Source organism: Echeneis naucrates, chromosome 24 (assembly GCF_900963305.1).
Source record: "Echeneis naucrates chromosome 24, fEcheNa1.1, whole genome shotgun sequence".
NCBI lineage: Eukaryota > Metazoa > Chordata > Actinopteri > Carangiformes > Echeneidae > Echeneis > Echeneis naucrates.
In genome coordinates this window covers 13644265-13666811 of record NC_042534.1, presented here as the reverse complement: position 1 = coordinate 13666811, position 22547 = coordinate 13644265, and the positions used below count along the sequence as shown (strand labels likewise).

General features: G+C 43.5%; 1 protein-coding gene across 1 annotated transcript in view; it reads right to left on the bottom strand.

Moving 5' to 3' along the window:
* The window catches only part of nrxn3b (neurexin 3b), a 264830-nt gene that overhangs the window by 70687 nt on the left and 171596 nt on the right, over positions 1-22547 (bottom strand). The gene's annotated exons all lie outside the window — the stretch shown is intronic.

Sequence of the window (22547 nt, the reverse complement as noted above, 5' to 3'; positions counted from 1 at the left end):
TATTTGGTTGCAGGGTCAGATTCTATTCCGACTTCCGAATGTTCCCTACGGCGCGTCAGCATTAAAGCACTGAATCCTTGAGCTGCTTAGCCATTTCGCCAACATTTAGGAAAAGATAATCAAGAGATCAAAGGCATTAGACCTACAGCAGATCGACGAGTGGGTGAATCAATAAGGGAGACAAAAAAGACTCCTGTGGCCAAAAGTAGAGTGGGGAGCATTTGGCTCACCACAGACGCTGATGGGGGGGTGGGGGTGGGGGGGTGCTAATGAAGTCTCTGAGATCTTAATTCATTTTTTGCTCTACCTAAATCATCCCTCTCTTCCACATAATGTCTTTCCCTCTGTCTACACTCCCTGCCCGTTCATCTTGTTTCCACGCACTTCCTCGCCGAGTCACCTGAACATCTGTTTGGCCTTGTGATGGTTGCCCAGCTGTCTTGCTGTTTCCCCCCTATGTAGCGGCCAACAATCTGCTCTGTGGTCCATAAAACCCCCGGGGCTGCAAGAACATATGGATATGAGAGAGTAAGAGATTGGTAGAGACCAGATGAGTCTCTTAGTTTGCCTTCAGGCACACAAACAGGTCTGTATTTCACACTCCTCAGGTGTCAGAATTGCAAACAACCAGGTAGGATTGTCTGTGGCATAAAAAAATATAACAAGTGAAGCATCCCAAGCCAAGCCTCAAACAACTGTTTCACTTTTTGTAACTAACACCCATACATGGCTAGTTTAACACAGATGCCCCCCTTTGAGTATTCGCTCATTTCCTTCTGTGAAGGAACAGTAAAATCTCTCAATGACAACAGCTGAAGCTGATGTCATGAGTCTCTTGCTCCAAATAGCTAATTTTTGCCATGGCAGCGTGTCTGTCTGAAATCAAGGCTCTGATGCCACAGCAGCAGAGAGCAGCCTGGAGCCAGGTTGTACTGGATGTGGCTCTGCTGTCTCGGCATGCCAAAGTTTCATTTGCCAAAAGAGTTCAGGCAGACTTGGGATCAGTTTCTGCAGCAAATGAGAAAACTTTGCCTATCTCATCTAACACGCATATAATCTCCCTCTCTCTCATTTTTTTTTTTTTTTTTCTTTTTCTGGAGGGGATGACGATGATGAGCAGCAAAGATACAAGCACCCCAGGGAGCCAATTATCACATTGAGGAGGTTTGCTTAGTGTTTCAAGAAGACAATGTTCGCAATGAAACACACACAGGAAGCCACACACACACTGGCTGATGCACACACATACATAGGCAGATTGACGGAGACACAAATGCACATTGTAATGCTGCACTATAGGGAAGTGTGCAAACATATCTGCGCGCACACAAGCACTTGAAACACGATGGTTTCTCACATGCAATCACACAAGTGGGTGATTATCTGCGCAAGTACAGTGAAACCAAGATCGCCAAAATGTAACACATTTCCCTAACAACCTGCTGGGCCCAGGCTGCATCGGCCATATTTTCCACACGGAGAGCAAGTTGACTGCATACCAATTCAGACATTGTGCAAAACTGGAGTGTGGTATCATCGCTCATACTCATTGAGATTTCAACAGAGGGAGAGTACTGTAACTGTAGCAGCCAGGCCAAACTCTCAAGGTCAGGAATTTCATTTGAGTAACTTCAGAACAGAGCAAGCGGTCTTCTCAAGTTGACTGAGGTGATGCTGCAAGGAGCACAACAATATAACTAAACTTTTGCAAGGAGAGTAATTACATGAAAGCGAGGATAAGCAATGGCATATTTTAGCATTTCTAGCATATTTTAGCATGCACACTCCCAATTACTTTTGATAACACCACCTTGGGCATTAACCTGGCCCAAAAATTGTTAATAAATAGTCTTTTCAAGGTTTTTATCTTTTCTGCACCCAGTATGAAAAATTTGCTACAATGAAATGCAGAATGTCAAAATGGTCCAAACAAAAAAAATAAATAAATAAATAAATAAAAAAGTCTGTTGCTTTACTTGAAATTGAATAAATCCACATGTGCATATTCCTTTTAGTGTTTTGTAACATTGTGTAGTTGACACATTATTACTTTGCAAAAACCTATCAAAATGTATATCTAAGTGCAACCGTGCATCAAAGGACACCGTCATCTATCAACTGGAGATTCATCTGGATAATTAATAGAGCAACCCATTAAAAGGGATCTCTGTAACAAGGTGTGCCAAAGTGATGGGCTTATACATGCTTCCTTTGCTTGTTTGGTAACTTTGCAATTTGGACTTTGATCCATTGAAACACATTAAAGCAGCTGGGTAAACACGGCCCCCCACTCGTTCTTATCTTCCTGGAAAACAGTGGCCAAAAGTCGAAAAAGTGGACCTATTCATGTTTCTGTTTCATTTTTTCTCTCTTGTATTTATTTCTGAATTTCCATCTGCTACGGTACGATGGTCAGTCCTGGCGTTCTTCAAGAGATGAGTGCTGACAGCTTACTGCATACAAGGTAAGCAAGCGTTTTGCCAGTAAATGACAGAAACAAAGTGTTCTGCAGACCCACACACACATACACACACATACTTGCTTTCACAGCTACAACGACCTGGTGAAAAGCCAACTGCAGGGAAAATATCATCAAAGGAATCAAATCTACAAACAGATTACTGCACAAGATGTTATTTTGGTGGATCAGAAGGGACTTTCATCTCCATCTTTGAATAATGTAATCTTGCCATGGCCAGTGGGTATTGGGGGAAGAAATCTAATTGTGGCATATGGGTGCTCAATTGATTTGTGAGTGATAGGCTGATAGAAAGGCAGCCCCCCAAGGGAAATAATAGCCAACACTGATTTTCTTTGATAGTTAAAATACCTCCAAATGAGCCTTTTAAAATCTATGATTCAATTTTGAAAGAAAAAAACAAACAAACAAACAAACAAAAAAAAAAAAAAAGTCCTGTGCTGATGCATTTTTCTCCAATATTTTGATTCATTACATCTGCAGTGTGCCTCAATTTAGAGACAAACTGGAGATCTGAGACTAGGTCAAAGCCTTGGCCTCTATTTCACAGAGGTCCCGCGAGGTGTGGGTGAACAGACAGAAGGTCAGGACACCTGTCTGCAGAACAGAACTATGTCCTGTCCTTCAGGCCCCTACGTCACGTTGCCTGCCTAGCGAAAAGAGAATAAAAGAGCGGGACAGAGCATTTTCACGCAGAGGCAGAAATGGCCGAAGGTCACTGGTATCAATCCACTTAACAGGCAGGGAAACTCTGGGTGGATAAACATTTTTTGCCACTGCTCAACTTCAGCTGGCATTTGGCAATACGAAAAAAGGCCTAATGAAAAAGCTTTATTTACAGACATATGTGTGCGCGCGCTCCTTGGTCTCTATCTTTCACGCAAATTTAACTGTACCAGGCAACAATACTATCTATAAACGTGCCAAAAGAGCAGAGCAGCTGCTGTGGCGCACATCTGTTATAACTGGGTAATTGGTTGTATTCAGGCTTCACACCATGCTGTGATAAAAAAAAATCTTCTGTTTAAAAGAAGCTGGTAGAAGACCTACACTAAAAGACTGCCTCTCCCTGTCCAACTGCAAAGGCAGCTAGGAGGCAGAAGCCAAGACAATTTTTTTTTTTTTTTTTTTAAACAGGGAAGTTGGACGGGGTGGTGCGTCTACCTGTGTGTGCGAGTGCCAACTCTTGAAACTTTAACTCTGTTGAGGTATGCACACATGCACACTTAAAGTCACCCGCATTGACACAAATGAGTCTCAACTTTTGAAAACACGGACACGAGCGCGCACACATCCTTTCCTCCCTCTTTGCTGCGTGCGCCTGTGTTGTTTATGTGCTTTTATGTCTTTCCCCTTGTTATCTCTGGGGCTTTCTGCAGCGTTGACACCCCAGGGGATAGAAAAGGAAGACAAACACGGTTTGATGTGGTCGAATTTTCTGCCATCGGAGAATGAGGAAGAGAAAGGGGGGCATAAAAAAAAAAATCCTGAAAGTGAGATGCAAAATGTAATTGCTTCCTCAATCACATTCAGAAAGAAGTCTATCATCACAATGCGTTTCCCTGCCGCTCTTCATACACGGGGAATTATTAGGCTTGCTGTCCTTCACATAACTACAATAAAGAATCATTGACAGAAGAATCGAATTGTGAGAAACTGAGCTGTGTAATCACCGGGATTTATCTCCATTTTACAACCCCTTATCATTTCATAATTCATGTTTCCAACTGTTGCCTCTCCCCCCTGGGATAGAAAAAGGGACAACACAGATGATTGAATACTCTTTTCTCTCTCTCTCTCTCTCTCTCTCCCCACTTCCCTCACACACGTCCTCAATCAGCTGCCAGAAGCAGGTTTACCACTAAAGGTTTAAAACACTATAAGTTCATTCTTGTGCATGTGTGCAGGTGGACTTTTAAACTATTTCAGTGACAAATACACTTACAATCCAGCGCCACCACACGTCGTGGTCACGTGTCCTGCCCTTCATCACCCACACTAGAGAATGCACCGACTAAGATAGATGGACGGTGTGCTGTGAGGAATGGCTGAGTAAAGAAAACAGCCTGCCTTGAATGATTTACACTGTCTGTTTCCTTGCTATAATAAGCACTGCCATTACCACACTATATAGATTCATGCGCCAAAAAACAGGGGTAATAGAAATGGGAAAAAGGAGTGAAGAGGGAGAAAATGGAGAGGGTGTATGCTGTGAAAAGTGAAATGTTGTTGTCAGACAGCCAGAACTACAGTGAGATGGAAGTGCAGATAACGGACTGTAAAATACACACAAACCTGGGATTAAGACACATATCCATTAATTGTTTCTCACAAAGATTTGCCCTTAGCCTGACTTCTATTAACAATGCACATTTCCTCGGCCGAATTTAAGTTAAGCTATATGTAATTATTTTGTGTCATATGTTGCTCCTGGTGGGAAATTTCATGTGTGAACTTCCAGAAAAGTGAAAGGAATATTAAAAGTTGGGTGACAACACAAACCAATCAAAAATGATGGCTTCTGAAGTTATTCCCCATTCTGGCCGAGTCGTAGTCAAACTTCATAAACTATACTTTATAATGCAGCAAAGTGAGGTAGAGGCTCAGGAAGCGTCAGGCAGCGCTCCTAGCCAGGATGATAACGTCAGGTTGACAACGCTACGCAGGATGTATTTGTGTTACAGCTGCCCAACAATGTCCAAAAAAAAAAGCAAAGCTTTTACTGCTGCAGTGAGTTTCATTGTTGACAGTTTTGTTGGAGTCGCTTGTGCCAGCGCAGGGGAAGTGCACGTGTGTGATGGAAAAGATCCAAAGACAACGGGGGGCCTGGGAACATGATGCGTTCCTGTACATGGCTCAGATGAAAGGTTACTTTTTGAGGAGGAATGCGCCAAAGAAGAAAAGGAACTATTCAGCAGCAACTTTTTCTTGCTGATGTGATGAATCAGTTATTGAATGTTTTCAGTTAATTTTTTTTTCCCAGTTTCGTAAACGTCCTGCACTATTGTGTCCCGTTCATGAGGTACAGCCAGATAAAACTTCATTATGGTGGAATAAATCCTCCTTTCATGATGTTAAATGACCATAGGGTGGCACCGTACATAGTGTGACATAGTGTGACCCTTCACACCCGCACACAGGTTTATAAATTCAGTCTGATCCCTTAGAGACTGGCTCAGGTTGAAGATGGGCAGGTCATGCTGGGACACAATGCACTCGATGGGAGGGCAGATTTCACAACAGGATGCTATTCACCACCCTTCTCTGCTTTGCTTGGACATCAGCTCTGTGACTAACCTAGCCAACTTGGTGAATTAGCTGGCTGTTAAAGGATTATTATACCGTGATTCTTTCGCAATGGCTCATTCCTCCCTGCAGCTTGAAATTATTGTGTAATATATCTAATTGGTCTGGGCTCAAAAACACTTGAGGTGCATTGACTCTCAGCAACACAGCAAACGATGAGATTTCTCAATCAAAAAAATGTCTTATCTATTTTGCCACCTCTCATCAACGGGGGACACACTTGACATATTTCCATGATGAACAGCTTGTTTTGCCATCTGTATCGTGGTGCTGAAGCAGATGTGGGGAGGTGTGGAGAGGGGAGAACAGGGGAGAGTAGTGAAAATGTTGCTCCTTTTACAGGAGTAGCGAGGGAAAAGATGGGAGTCAAGTGGGTGGCAGAAATGTGGCCCCCTCCATCCTCTTGGAATCTCAGAGCAACAGGAAGAGGTTTTGTAACATTGGCTCCTTGCTCAGGCATGCCAGATCTTCTTCAGAACGCGACACAAGAACAGAATGGCCAACTCACAGACACCTATTAACGACGAACTTCACCTCAGCTCCATGTAACACTGCAGAGGTGCAAATGGGAGTACATGGACATGAAAATACCCACACATCCAGCGGAAGGTGATCCATAACAACTCCCTCCCTCATTACCGCAAAAGTCAAACAGCCAGTCTCACCCACACGCCCTCTTCTCTCACTCTCCCGCCTCTCTGTCTCCTCCCGCTGCATCATTGGCACTCTCTCTGTTGTAGCGACGAGTGGACAGAGAGGAAGAGCTTTAAATAATTTTTTTCTTGGTTCCCTGGAGATGTCAGCTCGTATTCTCTCTGGTTGGAAAAGGAAGATGGTGAGGGAGAAGGAAGGGGGCCTGAGGAGGATTTCAGAGACTAGGGCAAGAACGGGATGGGGGTGGGGGCTGCAGCTGAGATCCACACAGCACTCAAGGCTACAAAGAAGACCTGTCTGCTGACTTCAGTGCTGCACGCTGCCACCAGTAGAATTTTTTAGAGAGGGTCGAGAGACGTTGCTGTGAGACGAAAGAAAAGGAGGTATGAGATAGGGGAGTCCCAGAAGGATGCTGGGTAAAAGAAGAGGAGACAGACAGGCAAAGATGGGCAGCAAAGGTGGAGCAAAGTCAGTGTGACATGGCATAAACACACAGAGACTGTGAATAAATAGCTGCGACACATCCAAACCAAAGCTCTGTAAAACCTGCCTGAATCCCGCTCCTCTCTATGGCAAAAATTAGCATTCTGTCGGCTCAAGTGTTAATGTTCGCACTGCTCTCAGGAAAATTAGGACATGAGTGTCTCTTTCCCATCATTCATAATGCATGACACACAATATGTGCGAGGCATATCACTTCAGACGCAGGCCACACCGAACCCTGCTGAGGATTAGGTGAAGAAGATCTCCTAAAGAAAAAGGGATTCCAAGATGGCTCCGAGTGGAAGCATCATTTATAATTGAATCTTCCCCAGGGGATAGTGCAGCCCGTCTGCCTTTGCCAGGGCTTCACGGAGAGCCCAGCACTCCCTTCAGTCTGTCTCTGTGCAATAACTGAAAGGCACTCATACACCAATACCACCTCAGCTACTACTGATCTTATCCCAGGGCTTTTAGGAGTCGAACCCCAGTTGCACACATTTACTCATTCTGTTTACAAACTCAACTGTTTTTCTTTTTCTTTTCATCTCTGGAGTGGGAAAGATTTTAACAAATTGAAAATGACGTGCATCCGAATGTGGACATCGAGATTGAACTTTGGCACTTTGCAACCACATTTGGAAGAAAATGCAATAGCAATACAAAAGTATACATTTCCACAACAACAGGGCAGCTTTCATATATACACATATATATATATATATATATATATATTTTTTTTTTTTTTTTTTAAGTTTAACAAGTACTACCCTAATTTCTCTGATTGTGATTGTAAAGCTGCATTTTCATGACAAAAAACAGTCATTTTAATCTAAGTCTTGCAATCTGCAGATATCTATACTTGAAGGCAATGTATGTGATGAAAGCATTGTGATAAAACATGGTGGCTGAATAGAGAGCAGACTCTTTCAGGAAGGCGGATAGTGTTGCAGTGGTATTTTTCGCATGATGTCCAGAAACCACTGCAGCAAATGGATTTTGCTGGTTCTTTTTGTTTGCCTCAGACTAGTTGAGTACAGAACGCATTCAGTCAAGACTGACTGACTATCTGTCAAATTGGCTGCCCCGTCTACACAGGGCAAGCAGCCAGCTCCAGTATTTGCTGGATGGTAGGCAGCATGGTGTTAATTTTAAGCACTGTTGATAAAGAGAGCTACCCAACTTCCTCACCTCTCTTCTCCTCAGCTGGCTTCAATGGAAAGCCTGAAAATGTGAGCGGTGATAATTAAGGTGGCTCTTATGCATACAGTGTTCCCACACATACAGGAATCGTGGTCTGCAGCTACAAATACAATTTCACATACTTAAGTGAGGGCAGTGCTTCCTTTTCCATTGCCAATCATAGCAAAAATATTTTTTTTGTCTGTGTATCTAAATGATCTGTGCATTTACAAAATAACTTGAGAGTCCGTGTACGAGATATCCATCTGCCTTTGAAGAATATGGATTAGAGAGATAAACAGACAGATGCTAAAAGGAATCAGCATCTTTTATAATGTAAGCCTAATCTGTCCTTTCATATCAACAACATCAAATAGAAAAGCACTTGAACCTAGATTGTTAGAGACAGCGATGGCTCTTGCTGGCAGGGGAAAACAAACAATATAATCAAACAGGGCAATACAGAGTGTTTTTGAGATGAAATTGTGAATAGACATGCCTGATGACCCTTTTTTGTTTTCTCTGTGTCTTTTGTCTGAATTTGATCACTGTCCACTGTTTCATTGTCTTCTCTAAAGCCAGACCAGCTGTGCCTGTGGTTGGCATAGCAACTCCACATCCTAGCCATCAGTGTGTGTGACAAACTCGATAGCATCTCCGACCTTACTTACATCAAACACCTTTACATCTTGCTGATTATCCCACAAGCAGTTCCTCTTCAGTAATGATGAATAATAATTTGCATTTCAACAGACCTTCCACACAACCTGTGTTCTCTCAATCAGCCATTTACAGAAAAATAAAATAAAAAATACACATACAGGATGCAGGCTGCAGTAACTGTCAGGGGGAAAAAAAAAAACAATTCATGTTTGCACTCTTCTGAAGTTTCCTCAGCCACCTCCCTCTGAGCTAAGGAATTGAAGTTCTTAGCTCAGAAATATATAAGGCAGCACCTGCTATGAGTTTTCAATTCAGGCTGAAGCATGCCATTGATTGCAACCTTGATGAAGTGATTGGTTTTGACAGGTAGCTCTTATTTCTGAGCGACAGGCATTGCACCGTGTAAGGTACATACATGGCTCACCGCCAAGTGCCCCACTTTACCATCCTTTCCTTGAAGCAATCAGTAGGCTGCTTGATAATAACGCCAGACTTGCAGACAAATTGGACTCAACACCAGTGAGAAGTTACATGTTCTCTAATTCAGTCTAAGGATAGGCAGGAGGTTGAGGAGTTAACAACAGCATCAAAAATCCCCAGTCTAAACTCACTGGTCAAGAGACAGGCAAACCCAAAAACGCAAGAAAGGTACACAAGGATGAAGGCTGATGCGCTCACATGTAAGGGAGGGAAAACACAGTGAGAACAAGTCAGGTGGGGCGCAGTAATCACACACCCTCGACAGGACAGGGGGAATGACACCAGACAAGACAGAGGAAGTTCCCAACACAAAAGATTTAAACTAACTAAACAGCACACTATTTAACTTGATGGACCCTGACAAATGGCCACCCACAACATGAACCACAATCCATCTCTCTGCGGGGTTGCACTCGTGTGCACTGCCGAGCATCACATGGACCTTGATGCTGTATTATTTCATGCAGCAGGAGGTGAGTTTTTCCATTTAAAGGCCTTTGATGGATGTTGGGAAAAAAAAAAAAAAAACAATTGCTGAGCACTTATCAGAGTTTGTTCAAGTCTGAACTTAGGTAATGCACTTAGCCATTATAAATTTTTAATAGTTGTGCAGCCCTAGTGACAAGCTACAGGACAAAAGGGGGTATGCAATAGGAGTAATGAGTGGAATAGATGCGTCCAAACAGGGCTTGAAGACACCATTGAAAGTTTTATGAGCAGAGACATGTCATATCTTACTTCCATAATTACCAACTATGGGAGAGTTTGAACAAAGGTGTTTGATGGAGTTCTCCACCGCTGACTTCAGAGTCCCAAATGCACCTTTGTTAGGAATGACGCCCATCTCTTAGAGACTTATCAAGTCAGTGTCGACGAGCATTAAGATCTTGTTAAGATAATGCTGCACATCTTTGCACATTGTCACATTAATGGAGATGAATATCATCCGTTTTATCACAGGGTGAATGCCAGACAATACCAGGCTACTGTCCCCTTACAACCACTGAATATGTCAGCTGTGGGATCATGCGTATGTCTGGATCATTACTTGGAGGCCGTGATGCCATAAATATTCACATTCACCAATGACCTACTGATTTTGATAGCCAGATCACCCTGAGCAACTTCACATTTTGGTCAAATTAACTTTCATTAATGTGCTGGGGCAGCACAGCAGCATAGTGGTTAGCACTGTATCCCCACAACAAGAAAGTTGCAGATTTAGTTGCCGGCCTGGGGCCTTTCTGTGTGGAGTTTGCATGTTCTCCCTGTGCCTGCGTGGGTTTCCTCTGGGTACTCCGGTTTCCTCCCACGTCCAAACTGACTGTCTTTAGGTCTGAATGTGAGTGTGACTGGTTGTTGGTCTCAGTCTGTCTCTGTGTATTGGCCCTGCGATAGACTGGAGAATTGTCCAGGGTGTGCCTCGTCCAGTTTGAGCTGTGATTGCCCCCCCCACCCCCCGACACGGAAACAGGTCAGCGGTAGAAGATGAATGCTGTTGAATCCTTAAGGTCAAGGCACAGAGATTCAATAAAGACTGGAATTTCCTCCATATATTTTGGCATTTCCATCCCAAGATCATCAAACATGAGACCCACTTTTTCAGGTGAAGGTGATGTCAAAAAAAAAAGGTCCATCGTACATGCAGCGTTAGACATTCCTCTGCATACCCAATAATATATAAATACCATTTAAGCACCATAATCTTCTTTTACTCATTCTCTTAGCCTCAAAATCGCACAAATACACATACGCAAAAAAGGACACACTGCAGATAGATGACACTCTCCGACTTAGACAGTCTTTATCACTGCAATTGGGTTCCAATATTGGAATGGTGCTCTGTAGTTGCCTTTTTCCAATTCCCTCTGGCAGGTGGTTTGACTTCAGCCCTCTATTGAAAGTGTCAACTTTATAATTAATGCCCTCCCTCCATCTCTCCAATTCACCTCCAGTCTCTCCTCTCCATTCTTCTCCTCTTGACTCTTAATCCTCTGCCAGTGACCAGCTACCTTGACCAAGTCTTGCCATTAGTGCTGCCCCTGCTCCAAGGACATTGAACCTCAGACAAAACACATCAGCGACTTAGGCCATGGAGGTCAGTCCTGCACCAACACCTCCTCTGTTATCTGTTTCCAAGCCTTTATCAAAAGACAGAAAGGGGTTTAGGAGGAGGAGAGGGGAGGGAGGGAGGGGAGTAAAGGAGATATATGCTTAAAAGGCCACTGCCACAGCCTATCTGGAAAATAAACAAGAAGAGTTGCAATCGATGAGAGAAGGGGGAGGAAGGGAGAGACGCTGGGTAAAGGGCCCTTCTTGAAAGCTGTAATTAACGGGATCCTTGAGAGGGAGTTATGGATTGGCAATAGGCAGGAGGCTTTATGCCAGTCTCACTGAGGACAAGACAAAGACACCAAGTGAGCATGTGTTCAAGGAGTGTGCGCACATCTGCATGACCATGTGACTCCATGAATATGAAACGAGCCTATGTGGAAATGTCCACGGATGTGTATGCTGATCAGCGGCAGAGGCTGAGCTGAATTTGCCAGGGGTGAGGTTGAGTGGGCCTAGGGGAGTTTGGAGGGCAGCGGGATGGAAAATGCTGCCCTCTCAGTGTGTCTTAGTGTCGGCGTAATGAAAGGCTAGGCCAAAAAAGCTCTCCATGTTGTTGTTCTCTGTGTGAGAGAATGTGGATGTGCTTGTTATTGAAAAGTGTGTCTATGGATGGTCAGGGGTTTGGAAACCTGCACTTATATGTTTGTGCGTTTGTAATTTTCTCTCAGGCAGCATGGTGACATAGTGGTTAGCGCTGTTGCCCCACAATAAGAAGTTTGTGGATTCGGTTAGGAGGCCTGGAGCCTTCCTGTTCAGAGTTTGCATGTTCTCCCTGTGCCTGCATGGGTTTCCTCCCACCGTCCAAAGACATCATGTTCAGGTAAACTGGTGACTCTGAACTGTCTGTAGGTCTGAGCGGGGCACACCCTAAACAGGTCACCAGCCCACGCAGACACAGGGAGAACATGCAAACAGAAAGGGCCCCAGGCCAGGAACCAAATCCACGATCTTATTGTGGGGCAACAGCGCTAACCACTATGCTGCCTTTCATGAACAGAATAAAAAATAAAAATTGATCTCTGAGGAAGAGGCGCGCATCAACATAATGAAGTGTAGTGAGGATGTTTTCTCTCTGAAGTGTCAGCATGTTAAGTGAAATGTCATATCTCTAACAACTATTCCAAGAACAACTAGTGACCATTTATGCTGACTAAGCCATCCTGCTTGGGTTCCTAACCCCAGAGCTGAGAAACTGTGTGGATTTTAGTGTGCGTTAACTTTTTTTTTTTCTTTTCTTTTTTTTTTTTTTTGGGGGGGGGGGGGTGCAGACTTTGGTTTCTGTGAGTAGCTGTATACCTGGAAGCTAAGCTACAAAATGTTTCCCTCCCTTCTTCTATAGCTGCTTTCTTCCTCCTCTGCTTCTCCTCTCTGCCTTTCAATCACATACCTCAACCCCACCCATACCACTCGGCACCCAGTTGCTGCCTTTGAAGATGTGCTTAGCCTAACTGACGAGAAATTTAAAGTGAGTGACGGCGGCTTTCAACAGCTCATGAAAGGCAGAAGAAATCTGCCACTCTGTGTGAGTCAAATGGATGGGGGAATTGTTGTAGTGGCATGGGCAGCGGGGATGGAGACTATAGGCAAAACATCTGTACAAAGCTTACTTCAATCCAGCAGCCCAGGCTCGCACTCATCTTGGGTCATACAGTTTCGCGCGCATGAAAATGAGCAAACACACAGGAAAAGACAGAGAGCGCTCCAGCTAGCAGAAGCCCTGAGCTACCTCTAAAAACAGAAACGAAAAAAATGCATCATGCATCAAGTATATTTTGGCATGTCTTCATTCAAGCAGCCCCCCCACCTCCCCTCCTTGCTGAGGGACAATACATTGGCACACGCTCAGGCTCCTGAAAATTTTCCCCTCAGCCTGATGCCAAATTGAAAAATTTATTCCACCACCCAGGGGAGTCAAGCTCATTAAAACATATTACTACACCTGTCACATTGGGGACCCACCTATAGGCACACAATCAATTTCTGTTAAGAGGGGGGAGGGGAAAAAAAAAAAAAAAACACCCCAAAAACTGTAGATGCCCAGTGACATTCAAATATGTTGCACTGGAAATGCAAGGCAACAGGGCCTATTGCAGAGTCAAGACATGAGCCCTTGTTTCATCAAAGGGAAAACTTCAGTGTCGCCCCATTGGCTCAGCCAATAGGGCAACAGGTGCCACAGTCACACCCAGCCTATCAGGACTGTCTCCGTCCTACTGCGACGCTGGAAGTGAATACTGATAAGGATGTGTGTGTCTGTGTCATGGCGGGCATAAATAGCAGCACAGACTTTAAAAGAGGAGCAATAAATATCTTTGATATGCTCTAACCTTATTTATGGGCACAGATACACATACAGCATTATTTGTATTGCTTTGTATACATGTGGCTGTGGTCTATGAACGGCAGGTTCAATATTACAGTAATAGTTTCCTGTCTGGTGTTATGGACATATGCTTTGTATCACATACAGTAGTTGGGCTTTTCACCTTGCAGTAACACAGGAGGCTGCAGGAGTGGAATAATAATGCACTGAGAAAAATCCATAAAAGTGGTAAGAAATCCACACTGCAGCTCTTTCAAGTCCATCATTTGTACCCACCAGATTCCTGAGCACCGTGCACCAACACAATATGATATGGAAAACAAATCCTCTCTTCTTCAAAACCTCCTTCTGCCACCTGCATTTCAAAATCACTACTTCATCAAAGCGCTTCTTGTGCTCAACCTGGCTGGCCTCCCAGTCCCATCCGTGCACTTGACCCTAAGCTTCATCAGGGAAGTTGTCAAGGAAAGGCAGATCAATAGCAGAGACAAGCTCCAACGCGTGGGATGCGTGGTTCAGGTAAAGCACTGTGGTCACATCTCGCCGTGCAGAGAGAGGTCACCGGGGCAACTGAGGCAGGACTACGCACTGCACAACGGGCCACACTTAAAAGTTCTTCTGTTTTATTTTGAAACATGGGATTAAATACTCGGCTTGAAAAACCAGGATATGACAGTAATGGAATATTAAATGAAAGGCAACTCGGGGAAGTGAGCTGGGATGAAAGATGGGACTGGAAGGCATCTCTCTGCCATAATAGAGCATGTATACATCCACTCAACAGACAAACCCTGACATCAAACATTGAAACAAAGTGAAAACATCAAAGCTGTCTCGGGGAGAACGTTTTGCTCTGTCAAATCTCATATTACCTTGATCAATTTAAACTTTTATTTTGTTCCATCAAGTGCACCACAAGCACCCTGCCAGCGAGCACAATAGGAGTTCTTCAGACTGATGGCATTTCAATGCAGCAGAGCAGCATTCACTGTTGCGAGGGAAGGAACTGTTGTTGAGATAGAGGAAAAAAAGAGCTTGTGTGGGTGAGCGCCAGTGCCTCCAAATTATGGGTGCATTGTCCGTGCATGAATACACAGGTGCATCTGCCAGCACGTGCACAGGTGCATGTTTTGCATAAGCAGCCTGCAAGTATAAATTTCATCAGAGACTCATACTTATTCAGTTGGCTGTGGTTTCCATATAAAACAGCCCCAGGCAAATATTTACATTACACTATGGTCGTTGCTTCACTAATGGCCATTGAAGAGTGCTCTATTGTGATGAGATGAAGGGGCCAGTGAGGCGAAATACGGGGTTCTAACATGGTAACTAAGGGTGGCAGGAGAGCGAGGCATAGTGAGGGGAAACAAACTCTTAATGTGGCTGGCTGACAGGGAAACAAACACGGAGAAATGGGAATATATGAAGCCTCACATCCCATTACCCTGAAATATATTTTCACACACAAACGTCCACTACGCTGGCCTCCCATGACTAACTGTCCTGCTCGTTCTGGCCAGCTGCGTTTGTATGTAAAAACAAGTGAGGAAGAACAATTACTCATGAGCAGTCATTTATGCCAGCATTACTGGAACAACCAAAAAAAAAAAAAAACTGTTGATTGCTAAATATTCTTTATCCCATCAAGATTGTGGTTCTCTTAGCCTCCTCAGAATCTAATAAAAGATTTAGACAGTTATCTGAGCTTGAAAAACGAAGCGGGAGAGATTAGACTAACAAACAAACTCCAAAGAAATCTCTTGTCTCCCTTTATCTCAGTTTGTTTTCCAGCATATCTGCACAGAATTTGATGATAACCGGGTTTCATTGAAAATGAAGGATGCTACAGTGCTTCGAAATATTTCGCTCTCTCCCAGAGACATGCTGATTATGCCGTCAGATAATCACAACAAGTAGGAGTGTCTGGGCTTCAGAAGTTGGAACGCGGCGTAGGAACCACAGGAGTGTCAGGAGCCGGAGCCAGAGTTGCTGTCTGGCTGCAGCCCTGTGTAGCACTGAGGGTCCTTTCTCATTATGTGCTATCACCACTATCAGGTTTGGCTGCAAGGTATTTCGCTTATCAGAGAAGAAACCCAACAGGGCTCCTCTCTCACCAAACACTTTAATTGGATCTTTCAAACACTGATCTGATGCCCCCAAAACACCGCCTGGGATTTTAATTAAACAAACGCCATTTTAAATTTCACTTAGAGCTCCTTGAAATGCCACATTTAACTCATCGGAAACCACAATGCTACAGGGCAGTGATGTAACCTGTGAAACACCCACCCCTACAAACTCATAAATAATTATTTTGTATTGCTCAGTGTTTATAAATGACATAAACAAATTCTTTGTAATCCATTTGAGAAGGTTCAAAGTTGATTTTACTTTGTGCTGGGGCCAATGTGTAGCATCAGGGCTCAGGGCTTCTCTGCTAAGCCCTTGTTGCCTTCTAAGCACCAAATGGCCTTATTCGGACCCCACTTTTGCTGCATACCTCCAAAAACCCAATCGCCTCCTCTTGACACGTCTTGGCTTCGATTAATACCAGGATTATTCAGCCAGAACGCATCAAACGGCACTCATATTTCTGTCTGAGATGGGGATAAATGGATCATTCTCATGCTGCCGATAAATCAATAAAACATTACACTGATGCAAAAAGAGTTCCCGCGAGAAAAGGTGACAGGCAGGGAATGACTGCGAATGCTTTGCCTATTTGTCTATTTCATCTCTCTCACTCTCGCCAGGAGGAGAAGTGCCTTGATGGAGGACGGGATAAAGACATGAAAGGTGGAGAGGCGTTTTCAATTTCATCATTCATCTATGTGCTGGACAATTTCATTCTCAACTAAAACATAAAATCATTTGTTAAACTCAGCTCACTGGATCATCCCACGGACCAATTAAAACTCTCAGTAGTTGATTGAAAGCCGCGCAATGAGCAGAGAACGTCTTGAAGGGGAAAAAAAATAAATAAATAAAAATGTATATATATATATATATATATATATATATATATACATATATATATATAGGAAAAGATTACTGCACTCTTCTGTCACTGTAACCCAGACAGCAATATGAAAAAAAGAAGGGAAGGGCCCAGCACCGTGTCCTTGAGAAAGCCTGAGAGAGCTATCACAGAGTCGTGGCCAATGAGAGTTTGACTATTTTCTCACTTACCACCACTTTCAGCAGTCACATTGAATCAGTGCCGTGGATAGTTTGATTGGGCCAACCGCCTCACCCACCCCAAAGTAAAGCCTGTCTCCGGCGATATATACGCAACACGCTGCCACCCAACCACTTCCACGCCGCCCAAGGATGATTTTTTATTACAAGAGTTTAATTCTTTTGATAGGCATCTGACTCAGTGCCTGTAACCCTAATCTCTCAGATTCCCAACGTCATTTTTACCGCTTTTGCTGTGGCATCAGAGTGTTCATTACGATGCAAGACTTAGTCATAGTCGAGTGTCTGCCCACGTGAGCTTCTCCATGCATGTGCGTGTGCTTTCATATATGAGATGTGGAAATAGCCGCATGTCCCAGAAGCTGCGAAAGCCATGATTTTGGCAATGCACGTGAGACAAGAGTGGGCCTGCGATGAAGGAATGTCATGGCTTCTGTTGCCTAACTACCCATCCAGGATTTTATTATTGCTCATTGCTGATGCAAATGAGAACTGCTAAAGCTATCAATGCCATCTCGGCAGCGCCAGAAGGGACAGCAGGTGCCAACAGATTCCTGCAAGTCCCCGATAAAACAATTGTGTAACTTTAGAAAAAAAGCGTAAGTCTAAAAGTGATGAATCCCCCCCTCCTCTTCCCGATGTCTGGGTAGAGGAGGAGCAAGAGAAAGAGCAAGAGCAAAGACAAAAAAAGAAAGAAAAAAAAAGAGAGGGAACTGCATTAAAGTTTTGATGACGAAAGTGAAATATTGCTGAGAGTGAAACCTCAAAAATTGATTTGGATATGAAAAAAAAAATGGCGAGTGTGAGTGGGGATTTTGTAGGACCTGAGACACAAGAAGGGAGCAGGACCGAAATACGTGCAGTAAGGATCTTTAAGATTTGTTGAGGAATAAAAGAAAAAAAAAAAAGAGAAGATGATGAAGGGCATAATACAAAGAACCAAGCAATCCTTTTCAAGACTTCTACATTTTTCTCCAGTGGCTCTGATTCCCTCATTTGGCTCCAATTGTCCCTCCAGCTACAATAGACCACCATCACCAACCTTTCTGTGTGACTTTGTGCGTGTGCGTGTGCTGAATGGGCTCGCTGCCTAGCCAATTATGTCCTTGTGCTCGAGCCATCTTCCCGTCCCTGACCTTTACCGCCCAGCTCCCACAGACCGCCCTCTGCTCCACTTTGTCCGAATGTCTGTGCCACTATTGCTCTTTGCCGGCTCACTCAAAAAAAAAAAAAAGGAAAACGAAAAAGCGAGGAGCGATGTTGCTTTCTGCATTCATAATTTCACATGAAAACACACAATCCTGAAATCCTCTCCTTTCCTGCACTTCCCAAAGATTCCTTGCTTCTATATGGTCTTCGTTCTTACATGCTTCGCCCGCGCTGCAGCCTCCCGTCTTTCTCGCTGTGATCAAAGCTATTAATAGCTGCGAATATATTCCAGTTTTTGGAGGTGAATTGCTATCTAGGGTGAAGACCAAATGAAAATAAAATAATAATGCAACTAGATCTGCCCATTACTTCCTGATGGCATACCTCAGCAGGGCTCCGCAATCCAATCAAACGGCAGATAATGAAAGCAAGGAAGCAATTTAAAACCTTGAGGGTCCTTCAAAAGCAAAGAGGCAGAGAATAAAGCCGATCAGCCAATGTTATGGCAGATAATCCATACACCTCGCACCTCTTATTTCCCTGGCTCCTTTTCTCTCTTTCTCCATCTCTCTTGCTGTACTTTTTTTTTTTTTTTTTCTGCCTTACTTCTATCACTTTGTCACTCTCATTTCGGGGCAGGATAATTAAAGTTCTTTGATGCTCTACCTCTCCAACTACTTCACAGGGACTGAGTTAATGGAAGTCCCGAGCTCCTACCAGACCTTACACTTTAAATTGAATGTCTCCACTCCATTTGAGAGCTGCAGGAAGATAAATGGGCAAAGTGATAGGCTCTTTGCTTCCTGTTCACAGTGGCCTAACTAGACAACTGGAGATACTTTAATGGTCACTGTTCTGCATCAAACTCCAGACAAAATAAATACCAGGTGATTTAGAACACCCTTACAATGGTTGATTGGTATGTGGCAACAAGCATGTACACTGATGTGTGCGCACATGGAAGAAGAGCACCGAGAGAGGAAAATGGCTTCCTTTTAGATTCGAGTCTGATAGTTTTGGCTGGAAAATCGCCTGTCCACTCTGCTAGTTTCTGTTTTTTCCGGCTCTTATCTTATCCCAGCATTTCTGAAGATGTCACGCTGCCAACAGCAAAACTAAAAACGCTGAAATCCTGGTGTCTCCGAGAATGCTGCAATTTGTGAATCCTGCACTGTGCCAGAAATGCTAGTTCTCATTTTAGCTGTCTCCCTTCAGTATACACACCAACACTAACAGGGTTAAAAGGGCAAACTGTTGGAAACTTTGTTGCTGTCTGCTACAGGAGATGCCACCTCTCTTTAATAATGGAGCATAACTCCTGTTCTCAAATGACATGAGAGGCTCTTTACTGTCAATATTGTCCATACATTCTAATATGTACAATATTGACAGAAAAGGCCCAATTAGCCAAAATGTTAAGCCAAGTCAACACCAGAGGTCTGAGCCAAACCCACTGGACAGCGCTTTTAAGCCTTCAATGAAAGCCCATCTGCTCATTGAATCCTCATCCAGGACACATCTCCCAGTGAGCCTCTTCACTTCATCAGCAACCACCATTAGGATCGATACGGCACTTCAGTATTCTGTAGTCAATGCCAGCTCCAATAATCACCTCCGTTTGCTCATCAATTACGCCAGTTCCTCTGCTAAAGGTTAGATTAGATGTTGTTTTTTCACTAAGGATCACTGCCCAGAACCAGTAACAATAAGGAAATTAATCCTAAGGACAAGGATAATAAAGTTAGAACATGCGCCCTCTGTCTGCAGACCCTTGATTGGGCTTCTCGAACAAAATCACAACTGGTGATGATTAATATGTTTGTTGAAGGGTACATGTGAAAAAAGTTTCAAAAATATTTTGTCAATGTGAAATACTCCTTCAGAGAACCATGAATCACACTTAGGAATTGTGGAGGCGAAAAAGTTTCCATACCTTGCGTACTGCCGTTGACGAGGACGTATTTCTGTTTCTGGAAGTGAGTGAAGCTGAGATGCGGAGAGGCGTTCTACACTGAGGATATTAAGGTCAACTGAACCATTAATTTAGTCAACTGTACAACTGTTATTTGAGCCCAAAACGCACGCTCTCACACACACACACACACATACAAATTTGACATTTGAAAACTTCGATGGCGTTGCCTGGACTGGCACTGATATGTGCACTCTGGCATTGCAGTGGGGTGAATATCCGCCTCTCTTTCCTCTCCTCTAGCAGAGCCTGATAAGCTCTGCTCCGGCTTGGCCAGATAGACAGAACGGGGGCTGCGTTTTTTTTTTTTTTCTACTTCTTCTCCTTTTTTTTTTTTTTCCTCTGCTGGGTGTCCTAGATGTCTGCACACAGTGACAGCACTGCGTTAATTCGCTCAGACGCTGTCACAAATGCAGCTCAACGTAGCCCGAGCCTGCAATTTGGCACGAGGGCAAAATGGAGGGAGAGAGAGCAAGAGAGAAGAGAAAGGGAGAGAGATAGAGGGGGAGAGCAGATTGGACAGAGGGCTGGATTCAAAGAAAAGCAGAGATAAAACAAAAGAATTAACCAAGAGATAACGATGAAAAGACAAAAGGATGGAAAGACAAGGGATATAGATATAAACAGAACACACGCTATTTATGAGAATGAATGGCTTGGGATGTTGGTTTGTGGAATTAACGCTGGTGACAAATCACGCGTGGGCATCAGTATTGAATTCCATTCAGGCGACACATGGCCGCATGCTAACGCCTATGGATCTGGGATAGTGATACTGTATCAGGATAAGCCTTCTCTCTCTGTCACATTCAGAGATGTAATCTGTACTGTATGATTCTTTTTCTAAGGCCAGGTCTTTCAAGTAAAACCAAGTGTACTTGAAAGACTGAAACACAGCACGGTTTAATCTCTTGGTAGTGAGTTATATAAATCTACACCATCATTGCGGTGCAGTTATACAAAGAGTTAGATCATTCATTTCCCAACTTATTTGTTATCATCACTTAGCATTTATGTATTTAGAATGGATTTGCATAAATTTCATAAATGAGCAAATAACTCATGATAACTAGGGTTTAATGTATTTGACCGTTGCTCGTATTAGTCAGGTCTGTATTTTCATGTTAGGTAGTATATATATCTTAAAATGGAGCTCTTTTCTGATTTGCTTGCTTGCTTGTTATAGTGTTAACTGGTACTACGTACATTCATGTTTTCATTCACTTTCAATTTTTAATCACATTCTCTTTGACATCCCCCCCCCCCCCCACACAACTACTGTTAAGATACTTATTTCCTCCAAGGATGTCTTACATTAAAAGACTTATTTCAATCCATATGAAATATCCAAGGGAGGTGTAACACAGTTTGATTAAATACAGTTTGATTAAATACATTTTAAATCATAACAAATATACCGCATGCTTTTTCTTTTAATTTGTTCATATTTTTAGCTGCCCTTTATTGACTTTTATTAACTAAGAATATTTGGCAGTAAGACACATAGGTAGAGAGTGCTGGCAAAACAGATTGATTTTGCACTGTTGAATGAATGGAATGGAAAGCCTTTTGTTGGATAAATCTGCTTAGTTTACAGTCAGCACAGATAAGGGCAGGCAGAGGTAAGAGGGGAATAAAGATCAAATGTGGTGGCTAGAGGACAGCCATAGAGAGGAGAAAATCAATTAGAGGGAGGGAGGAAGGAGGGGTTTGTGTGTGTGTGTGTGTGTGTGTGTGTGTGTGAGTGAGCGAGTGGTAATATCATCAAGTTCAGATCACAGAGTAGAGATGATGATTTTGGGTGATGACTGACGAACGAGAAGAGGTAGGTGAGGGGTGACTCATCTCCAGGCGTAGATACAGTAGCACCAGCTGCAGCGTGTTTGTTTACATCCATAATGTATAAATCACAAAAAGACCTCTCTTCATTGCGTTCACTCTTCGAGCTGCATCCTACAAGAAGACTACAATCACAAGCCGTCGCCTGTGTCTACAATTCAATCTGCTCCTCACACAAAAGTGGCGGCGGCACATTGCAGACAAAAGGACAGGAGGATAGACAAACACACACATGGGGCAACACGACACATGAGGCACAACGGTCTTGAATTTGGCCGAGCTCTTACGTACATGCAGAGGCGGCACTGTCTCGCTCTCTCACCTAACCCTAACACACACACGCCCATCCACATGGTCAATATCAAGCCAGAGTCAGCATCCTCATGTGAAGCAATGTAGATAATAGCTTGGCATGTTATCACTGCTGTGATTAATCCTTTGGTCTGTTTTTGAGCAGTTGACAAATGAAAGCAAGGAAACACCCACTCCCACCCACACAGACACACACACTGACGCAGGCATGTACAGAGTAATGAGCGTCTAATCAATCTTACTCAAGCGGGGAGGGTGCAGTTTCATCCTGCTAGCGAGGCTGAATTGCTCCTCGCACTCTTCATTCTGACAAATATGGACCATATATTGTTTACATCTACAGTGCACAAGGGGGCTTTTGGGATCCATATGAATTATCCATATCCACTAAGTGC